The sequence below is a fragment of the Cupressus sempervirens genome, chromosome 7 (genome assembly GCF_028749045.1).
Source record: "Cupressus sempervirens isolate cs-2001-9-10 chromosome 7, ASM2874904v1, whole genome shotgun sequence".
Lineage (NCBI taxonomy): Eukaryota > Viridiplantae > Streptophyta > Pinopsida > Cupressales > Cupressaceae > Cupressus > Cupressus sempervirens.
In genome coordinates, this window is record NC_143124.1 from 736,562,080 (window position 1) to 736,580,535 (window position 18,456).

The 18,456-nt window shown below is 32.5% G+C and overlaps 1 pseudogene; it reads left to right on the top strand.

Annotated features, from left to right (window-relative positions):
- Positions 1-11,720: 11,720 nt before the first annotated feature.
- Positions 11,721-13,730, top strand: LOC149549343 (L-type lectin-domain containing receptor kinase SIT2 pseudogene; annotated as a pseudogene).
- The last annotated feature ends 4,726 nt before the right edge of the window (positions 13,731-18,456 follow it).

Below are 18,456 nucleotides of genomic sequence, written 5' to 3' on the forward strand. Positions count from 1 at the left end.
GATTATTTCTAATCCATATTTTATGAAGGGGTTCGAAAATAAAATTATATATATATATATATATATATATATATATATATATATATATATATATATATATATATATATATATATATATATATATATATATATATATATATATCACATTCAAAAGACCATTTTCACTTTTCAAAATGGGGCTGATTTTCCATGTCATTGGGCTGATTGGGATTATGACATCATTGCTGATGTCATCATTTTCAACCTTTTTCCCTCTAACTTCAAACAAGCATAACTTCTACATACAAACTCCATTTTTGATGAAACGAATGCCATTGGAAAGATTTTGATGAGCTCTTTCATTTGAAATCCATTGTTGACCACTTTTGAGATGGTCAAATTTCACCATTTTGGTCAACTCTTGGTTTGCTAGTTTGACCCAAACTTTGACCAAGCATATCTCAAGCCAACAGACTCCTTTTGACATACTTCAAATTGTGTCAGGAATGTTTTGTCATGCTCTATGCATTGATGTCAATTTTGGGAGATTTTGAGTGGACTGAATTTTTGAGGTCTTCATGATCCACCTAGATCATTGATATCAATGTTTAATTAGTTTTAGAATTAGGGTTCAATTTGGTTTACTATTTGATTAGGTTTACATGCTTAGGTTTCAATTAGGACAAGAGTTAATAAATTGAATTAAGTTTTAAAGAGCTAAATTTGGTTTTAGATATAGAATTATAGTTAGAGCTTTTAGATTTAAAACCAACATTAATTCAAATAAGTTAGGTTTGAATTTTGTTTTAAAGTGTTGAATATATTATTGAGTTCTAGTTTAGGGTGATTTGATTTAGTCTTAAGGTCAACATTTAACTTGGTTCAATCTTAGGGTAACGGTTTAATTTGGTTAATGGTTGGGGAAAGGATTCGAGGTTAAATTCAAGGTTTGTACTATTAAGTTGGGATATATAATTAGGTTTATGATCATGGTTTAATTCAATTTGGTTTATAAGTATAATATTAATTAGTTAAGGGCCAGGGTTACCTTTCAATCTAGTTTGATATATTCATCTCGATTTAGGGTTACCCAGGGGTGAGTTAAATTTTAGTGTTAAATATTAAGATATAATGCTTTGATATCACTCATTTTTTGATATTTTGATTATATCACCCCTATACATTGATAGTATATGCGATGAATCTTACAAATATTATTTGATCTCATTACATGTGTCATGGTAAATTTTTTTAGTTTATGTACATGAGATGCTCCTATATATGGTGTTTTTATTTTCTTATAATATATAGTGCTATATATATAAATTTACCTAAGTACCCTTCTTGATTATCTATGATGGACATGTAGTAAATGACATATCTCTATATGATTCTTTTGATATGATATGCATGGATAATATATATAATGAAAATTTTTAATCCTTCCTATGCAATAAATGATGTAATTAGATATGTACAACTGTTTTTAGATTCACATGTACATGGCATGTAGATGTAGATATGATGCTCCTCTAGGATAATTTAGTTTATCATAAATAAGGTTACAATTTTAGGGTTTGACATTTATAAAATTAGTACTCAAGGTAAGATAGAAAAGTTATTTAATTATTTATATAATACTTGGTGTAGGTTTTACCAAATTAAGATTAAGGTTAAGATGATAGTAAGGGTTATGATTAGAGTTAAATTCAATACAAATTGACATTATAGTCGATCCTAAATGACACCCAGCCAAGGGATCCAAAGAACTAATCAAAAGTTTTACTAAGCAAGCAATAACATACATACAATAATTTACATTTATAAAAAATGTAAGAGATTGCATTCCTTAATGAGCACATTTACATTTCATTTTTAAATAATTATAAGTACTAAAAGTAAAATAAATAACACATCCACATGAAAGAATATTAACTACTTCAGTTCAATCCATTTAAATAATATATATATTTGTTCTAAATGCCACTTGGCAAATTAATTCAGAATGCACAATCATCCACTGTACATGTCACAGGGTATGAAAGGCTAAAAGAATATACATTTAAAAAATAGTTTACATCATCCATTTTCAATCCATGAAACAAAGTACAATACAATTTAAGTAAAATCGTTTTAAATACTAAGTTTTTTGTTTGGATCCCTTGGTGGGGTGTTATGTGATTAAGTATGTAATTATATATGTTTAGGGTTTTATTGTACATAACTATATGGTTAGGTCGAGATTATAGTTTAAACAATGAATTTAGGTCGAGGTTATAGTTTAAACAAGGTCGAGGTTATATGGTTCTAGGTCGAGGTTATATTTATTTGTAATTATATGTTTAAACAATGAATTTACATCTAATCTAATCATTCAACATTGTAATAAATACATAAATTAAATACATTTCAAAACATCTAAAATAATAATTTTTTAAATAAACATTTACGAAACTATATTTTAATTAACAAATACAAAAAATTAAACATCTACTCATTAACAATGTAAATTTATAATTTTACGTATATTAAAACTGAGAAAAAAAACAATAAATTAACATACATATAAAATTGAAAATTGGAAAAAAAAAAAAAAAAAAAAAAAAGTAAAATAGTACAAAACATATTAAAATACCTGGTATATCAAAAACTACCAGTAGGGGGATGGTCAGTAGGGATGAAAATCAAGCTCCCATAAGCATCTCTAATTGGGCTCCCAGTTTTGAAGTCATGAAAATGACTTCAAAAATGCCAAAAAAAAGGGTTTAATAAAGTTTCAAATTGAGTACCCAATTTTAAAGAAATCGGGTACTTGATTCTAAAAGCAATTGGGCGCTCAATATTTGAGCGGCTTAGGCAACCGATCTGCTTTTAAATATTGGGTACCCAATTTTTGAATTTCAGCTCAAGTGTCAGAAGCTTGATTTTAGAAACGGGTACTCGATTTTAGAAAAATTGGGTACTCATTTCTAAGAAGTACAATTCCGCAGATTTGACTTCTATGGAATTGCGACCCAACTTCTTGTGGTCACCCTTTTCCAAAGCTTTTGGCGGTGGGTAATTTAGGACAAGTGGAGCATTTAATCTGGTGCTATAGAGGTAATTTATCACCTCAGGCTTGTGAATGACTAAGAGTTAAGGTTAGTGCAGTTGATGAACTTATTATGCATGATCATTATGTATTGGCACTATCTAGAATGGTGGGGTCTTCAGTTCAACAGCCTATCAACATTATGCAGATTGATAACCCTTTGAGCAGGTTGGTCTTTTTGATAGATCAGGAACCTTCTCAGATTGAGTGGGAACCATATTGATAGATTACATACTTGTTCAGCTGGATTTTTGGTGAGCATTGTATTGGATATAACATGATGCTGTTATAGTGGAGGTGGTTCTATAATAATCATTTGCATGCCAATTTGAGGCTATGGATGTTGAGGCATTAAGTTGTCACCTTCACAATTTTGTTCTTCGTGTGAATCTGTATTATTCAGAAATGATGAAGGTATGCTCTGATACCACTTAATGAAGGTACGCTCTGATACCACTTGATGAAGGGCCGCACCACCCTACCAACTCATAACCAAAAATGCCACATTATGAAGACAAGAGATGACAAAATGCTTCAAACAATTTTATTATACTTGAAAATCCAATATTAATTTCAATAACATTTCTACAAGATCCCTCAAGATCCAATCCAAGCCCAAGCTAGTCCAGATCCAACTCTAATAGAAACCTCTGAGATCTCAACTTGTGCTTGCAAGCCACCAAGCAACCTCCTTGTTTCTAAACTGCAGTCACTAGCTCTTCTCCAACTTTATCCAAGATCCAAGTGTAAATTGCCTCACATTCGGTGCTCTATCTACACACTCACAACTCCATCACAATCCTGCCATAAACTACCTCACATTCGGCACTCTGTCCACAGACTCAGGAAAACTCACTCTTCACTTCCTCTTCTCTTTCACACCTTGAAGCCTTCACACCTTCCAGCTTTCACACCTTGAATTTTTTCCTTCCAAAGCTTTCACACCTTGAAGCTTTCACCTTCCAAAGCTTGATTAGAAATGCTCATATGCCTTGCTTAAATAGGTACTTACCACCCAATGCATGATTTATTCACAACCTTCTAGAATTCCTCCTACACAATATCCACAACTTTCTAGAATTTCCACCTAAATACAACTAAGCACCACCACATGGCCCAATTAGAAAATTACATTTCTTTTGTAGATCACAAAAAATATTAAATGCATGATTTAAGGAACTTTCCACAAACTTCGTAAGATGCCACCTACACACCTCAATTAATGGAATAACAAATATTTTTATTATTTTTCTATTTATGCCACCTTTGCACCTTGAAAATAGAAATTCATCTTTCCTTCTTTTTTCCTATTTTTCTAGTTTTATTACTTTCTTTCTATTTTTGTCACTTTCTATCTCCTCCACCATTTTTTTCTTTTTGTTTTAAATAATTTTCCCATGCAAAATGCTCCTGCATTAGATAGTAGATAGAAAAGTGTGTCCCACACTTTGACACCAAAAATAAGGATCTACAACCATCTTCATCTTCACCAAAGGCTTCCACCTCAACAAGGACAAGAAAGCCAACATGCAAATCTTCCACATCTGCATCCATATTTCAAACACTAGAATATCAACCATCCAATCAACATGCTCACTCCCAGGAACAAACTAAACATAATACTTCACCAAAAAACCCTCATTCACATTAGCAACTAGTGAATCCACAACAGTAGCAACAAACCTCACATCAACAACAACAAACTCCATATCAGTACCAACATGTAGATCTCCATCAATACATGTCGAACTAGCAATATCATTGCTCACAACAAGATACTCTACAATACATAACTCACCACCAACAGCAACTAGATTATCCATGATCAAGTGCTCTACAATCTCCATGTCAGACTCAACCAACTGATCATGAAAACCAACCTCTGTCCTAGCATCAACAAGGTTATGAATATCTTCAGCAACAACCTCTAATTTCTCTACAGGTTCTGCGTCAAGCTCCACTAACTGATCAGAAAAACCAACCTTTTCCACCTTGACCTTCTTAGCTTGATCAGCCAATCTAGCATCCAACAGAGAAAACATCTTAGAAAAATTCCTCTCCACTATATCATGGATTTTCACAAGCATCTTAGGGTCAAATCCTCTTTGGACCATCTCCCAAGGTCTTCGTAAACCCTCTACAAAAAGTCATTCCCACGCTCCTTGTGACAACCTTGAATTGTTTGCAAGTTAGATTGCAACTTGCCACCTCGTACGAACAATCAGGAACCACATCACAAGTCTAGGACCACGGATCTGTAATCTACAAACTCTCTACAATCATGCCTCAACAAGATTAATCATCCATCTTCACATCCATCAATCAATCTGCATGTCCTCCCAAGGACCTGATGCAAACTGCCTCAGCTTCAGCGATCTATCTACATGCTTAGGAACTCCCACTCTGATAAACTTCACCCAACCAAGGTCCTAGTACAAATTGCCTCACACTTCGGTGATCTGCTTGTACACTTAGGAACTCCTGCTTTGATAAACTTCACCCAACCAAGGTCCTGGTACAAACTGCCTCACACTTCAGTGATCTACTTGTACACTCAGGAACTCTTGCTCTGATACCACTTGATGAAGAGCCACACCACCCTACCAACTCATAACCAAAAATGCCACAATATGAAGACAAGAGATGACAAAATGCTTCAAACAATTTTATTATACTTGAAAATCCAATATTAATTTCAATAACATTTCTACAAGATCCCTCAAGATCCAATCCAAGCTCAAGCTAGTCCAGATCCACAATCTAGTAGAAACCTTTGAGATCTCAACTTGTGCTCCCAAGCCACCAAGCAACCTCCTTGTTTCTAAACCGCAGTCACTAGCTCTTCTCCAACTTTATCCAAGATCCAAGTGTAAACTACCTCACATTTGGTACTTTGTCTACACACTCACAACTCCATCACAATCCTGTTGTAAACTGCCTCACATTCGGCACTCTATCCATAGACTCAGGAAAACTCACTCTTCACTTCCTCTTCTCTTTCACACCTTCCAGCTTTCACACCTTGAAGCTTTTCCTTCCAAAGCTTTCACACCTTGAAGCTTTCACCTTCCAAAGCTTGATTAGAAATTCTCATATGCCTTGCTTAAATAGGCACTTACCACCCAATCTATGATTTATCCACAACCTTCTAGAATTCCTCCTACACAATATCCACAATCTTCTACAATATCCACAACTTTCTAGAATTTCCACCTAAATACAACTAAGCACCACCACATGGCCCAATTAGAAAATTACATTTCTTTTGTAGATCACAACAAATATTAAATGCATGATTTAAGGAACTTTTCACAAACTTCGTAAGATGCCACTTGCACACCTCGATTAATGGAATAACAACTATTTTTGTTATTTTTCTATTTATGCCACCATTGCACCTTGAAAATAGAAATTCCTCTTTCCTCCTTTTTTCCTATTTTTCTAATTTTATTATTTTCTTTCCATTTTCGTCACTTTCTATCTCCTCCACAATTTTTTTTTTTTTCTGTTTTAAATAATTTTCCCATGCAAGATGCTCCTGCATCAAGAAATGTAATTTTTTAGTGAAGGTTTTAGTTTTGTTGAATTGTACAGCAATATATCAGTCAACTTTTGTAATCTAGGTAAAGACTGAAGGGTTTCTTGCTAAGTTCTTCACGAGCCCTTGAACCAGCTTTATAGCTTTATATATATATATATATATATATATATATATATATATATATATATATATATATATATATATATATATATATATATATATATATATTCACAAAAAAAAAATGATTACAAAATTTCTTTTGGTTAAACTATTAAATCAAATGTAAAAGTAACAATTTTCTTTTAATATTTTTCTTATGAAAGCTACAGTGCTGGAAGTTATAATAGTGATGGATATTAAAAAAAAATGCAAAAGGAAATCTATAAAATTAGATTGAAATAATACTATTTTATTGAATGACATTCCATTATATATAAGCCAGGCTATTGTAACCTTTATAATGGCAGTTTTAGATTAAAGAACTAATATGCTTCTTATAGAAAATTTTCTCTATTTGTCTATATTAGAAGTAATAGTGATAGATCCATTTACGTGTTTTTACATTCATAATATAAATGTTTATCTACGGTCCCTATTGAAAGTTATAAGTCTATACATGTAATGACAATATTGATCTTTACTTTTTTAGTGGTAGCAAGTATGATTGAGGAGCAAGTGGATAATGTCATTGGATAAACGATAAATGATGTGATAGACATTAAAATATCACATTCTTTCTAATTGCTTCTTAAAAGTGTGTCTTAGAATAGTAATATGGATTAATCAATACTTTCATTAAAACCCTTTTTTAGTACATGTGTAAGTGCAAGAAGTTGGGTCTCAATTCTGTGGAAGTCCACAAAAGTACCTGTTTTAGGCTTGGGCACATGATCTAAAATTTAAAAAATGAGCCCCCATTTAAAAAAAAATTGGGTACCTATTTTTTATTTTCAAAAACAAGTACCTATTTTTGAAAACATAAAATATATATATTTTTAAGAAATGGGTACCCATTTTTTACTTTTACAAAATGGGTACTCATTTCTAATTCTTTTTTTTTGGTGGGGGGGATTTTAAATGCTGATTTGACCATTTCAAAATGGGTACCCTTTTTTGAATTTCAAATAATGAGTGCTCGTTTCTTACAACATTAGGCAAGATTTTTTTCTCCTACCTTAGATTTTGGTTCAAAATAGGCTTGGTGAGACCAAGCCTATGCCTTGACCTCTCAAGATTTGGCTAAGGCATTGAACTGACAAATTCATGCCTTGCCATAATTTTTAAAGGGTCTTCTCGATCAAAATTTTTTTGAAACAAAAACTCATTAGAGCTCTCACTGTCTTGATTTCAAAAATATAAATTTTATAGTGCTATGATTTTATTTACTGTTTTTGTAGTATTTTTTAATGAAAAGTGGTACCTAAATGTAAAATAGTGAAGTTCACTAAAACTTTAATAACTTTTTTATTTTATATTTTTTCTTAAATTAATTTATATGTCATCAATCTATATAAAATTCTTTTGAGGTTACTTTTTTTTTTAAAGTGAAATTTTTATCAAATTATGGTATCCATACATGAGAGGTTTTAAAATTTACCTTTATAGCTAATTAATAATTAATTTAAAAAAATATTCAATAAAAAATTAAGAAAAAATATTCTCATCAATCTTAGGTGTATTAGGTAACCCCCTTTAAAAGGATTTATGAAAATTCATTTATTTGTGTCAAATTATGATGTTTGTACATGAGTGTGGTATGGTCCTGAAATAGGAATTTTGAAAAAGTGGTGTTTAAAGATCGATACCAAAAAAAATCTGTCATATGGGTACACAAATAAATTATATATATTCAAAAAATAGATTCTGAACACTAAAATTTTTATTTTTGAAGTTTTTTAATATTCAATCTCTAAATGCATCAAATTTTGACATCAATTGACAAGAAATCTCAAAAATTGGAAAAACACTTCCACTTTTTGCCCAAAAGTGAGACCCAACTTCTTGCACTTACCCACATAATTGTTGATATTGGTTTAGAAATTCTTTCTGAAGCAAGTTTCAGATGGTGGGTAAAAGTAGTTTATGGTTATTCTTGAAAACTTAAGAATACAATAGTGAGTAGAACATGTGGTGTCTTAAGATTGCAAGAAAACAATAAAACTGAGAACCTAAATTTATTCGTTGTAGAGAAAAAATATGAGCATGGGAAATCACCAACTGCCAACTCAAATAGGTATTGGGAGGCTTTCATTGATAAGCTCATAGTTCTTTTGAAGACCAAAACATTTCATTTTGCATTATTCCATGGCTAGGTAATGGTCATATCCTTCCAAGCTATGCAAAGAATAGAGCATAAACCAAATCAAATCTATAGAAATCATAATACCTTGATAAAATATGTTTTCAAATTACAGATGTGCCTATAGGTTGAGTTAAAAATGAAATAATGTAGGTGCAAATTTGCAAAGGTAATATGATTTCAATACTATAGCATAATGCAAAATTCACAACACATGAAGTCAAAAAAGAGAATTTAGGGACTATCATTTGAATCATGTTGGTGGTATTTATGGTCATATAGACAATATCATAAGGGGAATGCTATGTCATGAAAACTATAAGAGGGGCCTTGATTTTGGCCAAGCTTTTAATCATCCAAGTGTGAGGCTCAGTAGACAAGAAAGATATAAAACCAAAAAGAAAATTGCATCTCATGTGCTCTGTATGAAATTATCACTTTTAACACTATAATATTTTGATAGACTTAGAGTGCTCCTACCACTATAATTCCTAGGCATAAAACTATGGAAGGGTTTTCTCTTATCCCTTGCCAAAAGAATAAGAAACAAAGAGAAAATAGAAAATTTGGATAAAAGGCGATTGTGAATCCCATAATACTTGTAATAGTTTTTGAATTCATATGGAGTTTCCTTTGTTTCTGAATTTATTGGAGTTTCCCTAGTAGTGTGCGTATGAATCTTGTTGCTATGATAGTTTTCTACGAGGAAGCCATAACAAGTTTTATTACGGAAATTCTGATTGTCTTAACTAGAAAAAATGGTGAGCTTGGTTGGTACTTGTATGCAAACCATAATATCTACCTAAACAAAGAACAAAGCACAAACCCCACTAACTCAATACAAATCATATTGCATTAATAAACAAAATAGCAAAACTACAAAAATAGCTGTAGAGGAAGAATAAGCCACAACATGCTTGAAAACCCTCAACAGATTATGAAGTGTTTTCAAACTTTAAGACACTGCAAGTATCAGTTTTGAATCCAAGGATAAACATTCTGCAAATTTATCTTGCAAGAATTTAAAAGCTTAAAAAAATGAAATGGGTATGGTTGCAAATGATTAAAAGATGGAAAAATATGAAATGGAATTACAAAAAAGTGTTTGAAAAGCTTAAACAATATCTCATAGAAATCATCTACAATGAGAAACAAAGTTAAATTGAAGGAATGTAATTTTCCAGCAAAAACATAGACCCGTGAAGAAAGTTTGCTTCAAACACAAATTTCTGACTTTTGCTTATTATTGTGGCCCAAAAATTTCTCCAAAATCACAGACCCACAAAACAATTTCACTTCATATACAAATTAGGAAATGAAAACAAAAAAAATGTTAGAGAACAATTAATTTTTATTTGAACAAAATTTTCACTGCAAGATGGAATTACTGCTTATATTAGAGAACAATTAAGTTTTGCCTGGACGAAATTTTCATAGTTGCAAGATTCAATTGTTTATTAGGGTCCTATGATTTAGCTTGTGGATCCTGCCAAAGAATATTTCTACCCAAAATCAAAATTACATGAAACACAAATTAAGGGTGAAATTTTTATGGAAACACAAAATCATCTCACCACATAATTATTTTTACCTCAACCAAAATTTCATGAATGCTAGCTGAAATTTTTTGCAAGTGAAATTTCAGTTCACTAAAGACTATTGTTTGAAATACAACACTTATTGCATGGTACAATTAAAATATAGGTTTCTCGATCTGTGGCATTCATTAATTAATTAGTATTAACTAACATTTATAGTTTGAAAGATTTTTTGTTTTTTATCAGGAAAATATAATTTTTTCATTGTCTTTTTCTTTCTCACCCAATATAATTTTCAATAAATAGTAGTATTTAAACATTTATAATAAGTTTTTTTTCTATTAGATATAAAGAGATCAAAAAAAGGTTACACAGAACTTCGAGCACTATAAAAGAGGCAAAGTCTCAAATCGAAGTCATAAAAGCAAAATATCAGGTAGAAAACATCAAAGAACAACAAAAATCGAACAACACAAGGCTAGTACAAGATATCACAGTACAGATCAACCCAAGCGATCCAACCGAATGAGCCTTCCATCCAAACAATAGTCTTCCATTCCTGATGTGGGCCTTCCATCCAAACTTTTAAGAAATACATATAGTCTTCAAAAATTCTTAATTAGTCTATTCAAAATTAAATTGCATCTCATGATTCTATTAGTTTCTCGCAGGAACTAATAATAATCTGTGTAGGTCATTGAAAAAATTAATAACCCAAAATAATTGCATCTCATGATTCCATTAGTCTCTGGCAGGAACTAATAATAATCTGTGTACGGCATGCAGGTCATTGAGAAAATTAATAACCCAAAATATCTATAACATGTTGTGTGAGCATTTTATCTGATCTCACATCGGTTCAATGAACTCGGCGATCTCTCCATATCACATATAACTAGTCAAAGTCTAGCCAAGTGGTAAAAATAATAATATTTTTTTGTCCCTTTCTGGTACACTTTAACGTGTTATACACGGGCTCATATATATTTCATTTACTTTTGTGTCCTTTGCTGCACTCTGTTTGTATTCCATTAACCGGAGAGCTTTCTTGTATTATTTTAGAGGCGTGAGAAGCGAAAACACGAATGGAAACTCTGCAATACACCGAAAGGTAAATCTGGATCAATTTGTCAGCTGGATTTATGTATTTTTTCCCTCTTTCATAGGTGCATGTCAAGCTCAATTTTGCTTTCTATGGAAAGAATTACTTAAACCTGTTGGAGATCTCTCTAAAGTTGTCCAGTGCTTTTTGATATACACTGCTCGTTAAGTTCCAACGTGAGGATATCGACATTGGAAGGCGCAAGTGTCATGGTCCCTGTACTTTTCCTCCTCCACACCTCGCTTATTACCCAAGCCCACACAAATTTTTTCTTCAACCAATTCAATGCGTCGAGCCTCGAATTCTTCGGTAATGCTTCAGTGGAGTCCAATGCAGTCTCCCTCACTCAACCACCTCCATCTACTATTGGCCGTGCTTTCTATCCACATCCCGTGCGTATGAAATATCTGAATTTCAGCACAACTTTTGTGTTTAGCATTGTTCCTTCTCCAGCTTCACAATCTGGATTTGGACTGGCATTTATCATGACACCCTACAAATCTCCAGAGGGATTTTTATCAGGTCCCTTCCTTGGCTTGATTAGCAATTTATCAGTTATAGGAGATGCCTCTAACTATCTGTTTGCAGTTGAGTTCGACACATCCAAGAACTTGGAACTTGATGATATTGACGACAATCATGTTGGTGTGGATCTCAACGACCTCAGATCTGTAAACTCTACACCTGCAGGCTACTGGATTAACAACACCACCCAATTCCGGGAATTGGATCTCCGTAGCGGACATAATATTCAAGCTTGGATTGACTATGATCATCTTCACGAGGAGCTCAAAGTCACCATTGCGGAAGCTGGTTTTGATCGCCCACAGAAACCTCTGTTACATATGAAAAATATATCCCTGTCCAACGTTTTTGAACAAGAGATGTACGTTGGTTTCTCAGCGGCTACGGCAACCATTTATGAAGAGAATCACATCCTGGCCTGGAGCTTTGCTACAGACGGAAGCTTTGCCCTGTCCCTGAATACATCTTCTCTTCCATCCTTTGTACGCAGAAAATCAAGGAGCTCAAACTCCAGATTGATAGCTGGCACCAGTACAGCTTGCATTGTTCTGGTCCTGATTGCAGTTGTAGCAATCCTACTTGTGCTGTGGAAGAGAAGTAAGTAGAGAGATCTTATTGAAGAATGGGAGATGGAGTATTGGCCTCACAGGTTTAAGTACAAAGACCTACATATTGCAACCAGGGGTTTCAGAGAGGAAGAACTTTTGGGATCCGGGGGCTTCGGTAGGGTATACAGAGGAGTTCTTCCCACAACCGGCCTCCAAGTAGTGGTGAAATGTATCCTTCGAGAAATAGATGATGGGGTGAAGGAATTCGTAACAGAAATCTCGAGTCTTGGTCGCCTTCAACATCGAAACCTTGTGCAGATCAGAGGCTTCTGCAGGCGGGAAAAGCAGCTATTCATAGTTTATGACTACATGCCAAATGGTAGCCTGGACAAGATGATATTTGAAAAGCCAAAGAAGATGCTAAATTGGGATCAGAGGTACAGAGTGATCAGAGATGTGGCTGCAGGTTTGCTGTATCTTCACGACGAGTGGGAGCAATGCGTAGTGCACAGAGACATCAAGTCCAGCAATGTTTTACTGGACTCAAACTTGAATGGGAAGTTGGGCGATTTCGGGCTTGCCCGTCAGTACGAGCATAACAAAAACTTGCACACCACTCGCGTTGTAGGAACGCTGGGGTACATTGCACCGGAATTCGTAGAAACAGTTAAGGCGAGTCCCGCTACAGATGTGTTCAGTTTTGGTATATTTATGTTGGAGGTTGCATGCGGGAGGAGACCAGTTGATCTCTCCCTTCAATCTGATGACATTGTTCTGGTTGACAAGGTGAGAGAGTTGTATGGCAGAGGCAGTCTGATGGGTGCAGCCGACCCAAATCTTGGTGGGTAGTATGTTGAAAGTGAGATGGAGAGAGTGCTCAAACTGGGTCTGATCTGTTCTAATCGTCAGCCAGAAGGCAGGCTTATGATGAGACAAGTCCTCCAAATTCTTGAAGAAGAAGCTCCACTACCAGGCTTTGACTCTCCGTTTTCTTTGGATGTTAGTTCACTCTGCAGTTCTTTAAGAATACAACTTCCATATTCAACTGGCGGTACAGAAGATATCATTTCCAGGTCAAACTCTCTTTCTAGTGGTGCCACGGTGTAACATCGATCTATTGATCCGTCTGGCAACTTTGGAATACAAACGGATGCAAGTATTTGTACACGACAAGTATTTGTTTAGTATAATTTTTCGCATTAGAATATATTTAATTACGTGAATGTCGAAACGCTCAACTTTTATTAGTCCTTGTATAAGGTAGGGAACTAATGTTTTTGTTTTAGTCCTATTTATTTTTATTTTTTTCCCAAGAATCATATCCTAAAGTTATCCTAAAATTTTAGTCTGTATATTTTTAAAATTATTTATATTGATCTAATTTCTTAATTGTCATTGGCCTGTAACCATTTTCCTGGGGAAATACCAATATTTTCTGGAACGAAAAAAGGGTAAAAACAAAGAAGCGATAAAGATGAAATAAGTGTTTGTCAGCCTCTGCCATTCTTCTCAATTAAAGGTGAGAAGAAAGACTGCAAAAAAGCCATGCGTAAGTTACTTATATCTCTACCACGCATTAGGTTTACAAAAAGCGGTTAATAATCATTTTCACCATCTTCAATCTCCGCAAAATTTCCGATAAAAGGACTCCTGCACTCCGTCCCAATCCACAATGTTATTTCATATTTCTAAATTCCACAATAAATTGTTCAACAGGAAGCAGCAACACTCACAATGTTCAAATGGATCAAATAACTGAAAAAGTATGTCAAATAGGATTAAAAACACAAAGTTCTATAATTCCTTCAACATTTGGTTCATTTGCTTGTTCTAAATTCCTGCATTTCCAAATGAGTATCCTGCAACCCCTTAAGTTGTCCAATCGGTTTTCCACTTGCAGGGAGCGACAGTATTTTATTGTTCGCCCCACTTTTACATCACTCGCTACCGCTCTATCGGCAATTACTAACTTTTAAAGCGGAATTTTTTGAGCTGCAGTTGAATTGCTGCTTCAACAATAATTGGTGAACAATTGAATGCAATGGACAACAATCAGTGGAAGAGCAAGATAAGGTATGTGTTAATGAATAAACTCTCCAAAAACAAGCTTAAATGATTTAAGGAATAAATCTAGAAGGTATCATAATTCTTTATCAGGTCACCCACTGTACTGCTGGCACTCATTTTTTCGTCCACATAAATAAAATATTGAAAACAATTGAATAGCGAAAGGAAAGTGGATTTATGTTGGCAAGATGTCAAAGGCCGGAGACGAGATCTTGAGTGTAGAGTATGTGAGATCGGACGGCTGTAGTGCATTCATTTTTTAAACGAGTCGTGACCTTGGATGGTCGGCAGACCCTAACTTTTTATTGTATTTGTTGAGTTAGTACTTTGTCCTTTGCTTTTTATTCCCCTTCTAAAGTATGTTAAATTCTTTGTCAAGAGCGTACCGACGTGAGTAATGTTAAGGGAATGTGAGATGACATTTCCATAGCCTTTTATTCTTAGCCGTCTGTCTCTAAAATAATGTGAATGAGTTGATAAAGTTGTGTATGGATTTTAATGAATTAAAATTCCACTAAAAAGTATATTAGATTAAGGATTGTATTAAATATGAAGTAAATTAAGAATTGAATTGTTAAATAGTAAAGTTAGATATATAGTCAGAGATAAATCCATGGTCATTAAGTTTATCTTAATCAACATTGAGGTGGAGTTATTGATTAGTTTGGCAATTATCAAGGTGGTGTTTAAGAGGTGAAGCATCAAGGTACTTGGGGAGGTCACCCATTTTACTATTAGTGCATCTTGAGCACACTTAAACCCATTCTAATTGGAACAGAGGTGGACTTTGATTAGTCATGAAACATGGGTCAACTGAATTTTATTTGTAGTAGAAAAGATCACCAAATTAAATGAATATGTTTTTGGTATTTGACAAATCAGAATATCATATTTATTTCTTTTAAATACTTAAAAATCAACACAGTTAAATCCAAAAATCTTGTTGTTGTTGTCTTCATATAAACTGTAATAATGTTTCTCAAAACATAGAAAAATGAAACTTCACTTTGAAACCTTTAATTACTTATAATCATCAACTATTCAATCGATGTAATTTTTTGTTTTTAGATTTGATAGTGTATGAGTGTTTGTCATTTCCTTTCTCTACATTTCTTCTATCTCATTATGATGATGGATCATGGAGTGTGATATGAAATGTTAACATTCAGTAAAAATATTTAACTTTGATAATCAAACTCAATAACAATACAATTATTAATGAGTTAAAATATAACAATAACTTTAAATTAAAAGTATATATACTACAAAATATTAAAAATTATTATGGACTTTGTATTTGAACAAGCTACTTATTACATGTTCTACCAAATAGGAGCATCACCTTTGTTGCAAGTTGTTGTTTCCCATATGTATAGATCTAGACCACATGTACACCATGGTGAATGCCTTAAAAGGACACTATACGTAAAAAATATCAACATACATTATTGTATTGTAGATTTTATATTCTCTTTTATATTTCTAATTTTTTTCAATAATACTTTAATTGTAATTCAACTTACATGAAGCCTAAATTACATGTCTTATATTTAAATGGAATGAAAATACACTAAAAAATAATAAAATATCATTTGAGTTTTTTTCTCCTACTAACCTTTTTCTTTGGCAACCTATGTCTCACAGTAATGAAGAGACTATCTACAAATCTTTATCGAAGAGGTATAGTGCACCTAGACATACACAAAATTGAAACTAAAAAATAATTTTCCAAACAATTTCTATATCTGCAACCCCATTATGACCCCAAAAGGCAGCGACTCTAGCTCGCAAGAGCTCTTGTTTAAAGTATCATTTACTTGACTTGGTCCTCAACTTTTATTTAATGTATCCTTTACATGAGACTCTACTTTTATTTAATATATCATTTCCTTGACTTGTCACTCAACTTTTATTTAACTAGTCAATACCATTTAGTTGACTTGACTATTGATGTAACTATTAAATTCTCCTCCATGCCACCTGTCAAACTCATGTTCTTATCGGATTCGACCTAATGTCATGTACTTCCCACTACCACAATATAGTTGTGTTCAATTATGCCTATGGCTTCATGTGAGAGTTGAAACTTAAAAGGCATTACCCATGTAACCATGGACAACATTGACTTAAAAAGTTCACATGCAAATTTCTCGAATATAATAATTGAAAAACGTTATCATTATTGTTATCAATGTTATCAGGATTTTACAATTAATAAGAACTCAAGTTAATAGTTCAAGTTTTGATTAAATTTTGAGTATTAAGAATTAAGAGTCTTAAAGTATTATTTTCATTCTTGAAGTTTTTTTATATTGTTCATCGTCCAAGTCCAATCAATATTTATGTTGGACTAATTCAATAAAAATTTAACTTCTAGGGGAAAGGAACCAATAGTTGAACAAGGTTCAATAGTCGATCACCCTTTTGTGAATATATTATCAAATCTTGTAATATAATTTTACTCTATATTGTAATTAATTGATCTATTTGTAAATTAAAAAAATTAAATGATGATATAAAATAGACTAATACTTGAACACATGAAAACTTATAAATGTTATAGAAAAAAAATAAAAATGAATTCATTAATAAGTGAAATAAACAACTCTTTGTCTCAAAAATAATATCATAGCTATCTAATATATGTGTGCCACTTATAAAGTAATACACTCACTTAAATAACATTGATATCTTAGTGTACAAATATTATTCTTATGTGTACAACTATTGGGATAGCAATGCATATGCATAGAGTAAATCATATTAATAACAATGCCTCGTCACAAATATAAAAAGTAAATACTAATAAATGTCTTGTATTTTCTTATAAATTTGTGAGATTGTCAAATAAGTTTTGTGTTCAACTACTCGTCCGTTTGTGTTGGATATAGGATGTATTTTATATTTAATAATGTGTTATTTTTATAACAACAATTTTTAAATAAAAAAATTTGATGTTGAAGTATCTATCCTTGTGTTTAATATAAAAGTTATATATAACAAATATTTATCATTAGTAAAAACTATTTGGTCCATTTAAGTTGCATATATGTTACATTTCATATAGTTATACAATATACTATTAACAAAAAATGATATTTTAAAATTCAATTATTAGAGATTTTTAGGTTGAGCTTTGGTTGAATGTTTAAAAAGTCATCTTTTGGACACATTTTACTAGGTGTGCTATTTTAACGAGTTGTATCATGAGTCACACCTTCAAACCTTAGTTGCAGGTAGTTCAATGTCCATTTTACATTTCTAAAAAAAATGGTCTTACGATATCCCATGTAGCAGCTACATGTTGACAAAGTTGGCCCTCATGATTGCTAGTCCCTATCCCCTATATAATTGATACAAACATTCTAGTGGGTATGTTGATTGGGATATCCCAAAGGTGTGAATATTTAGGACTTCTTTGTAGTAATATGTAAGTTTAATTAGAGCTCACCATTAGAGAAGTAGGTTCAATTCTATTTTTTCCTCTTTTAAAATTCAAAATTCAAAATCACTATCAACTATTTATTTTCGCATAAATTAAATAAAATCTAGCAAGTTTACATTGGTGTACAATGGATACACCAAAGAAATCATGGAGAGTCAACTGAGAAATAATTGGTTTATAATATTTGCATATATTTTTCTAGTACATGAGATCAATTGATAAGAAATTCAACCATTTTTGTGTGTGCAATGAAGATCTCATTGAATAAGTGATAACTTCAAATCAACTATTCAACCACTTATATGTATTCAAACAAGACTA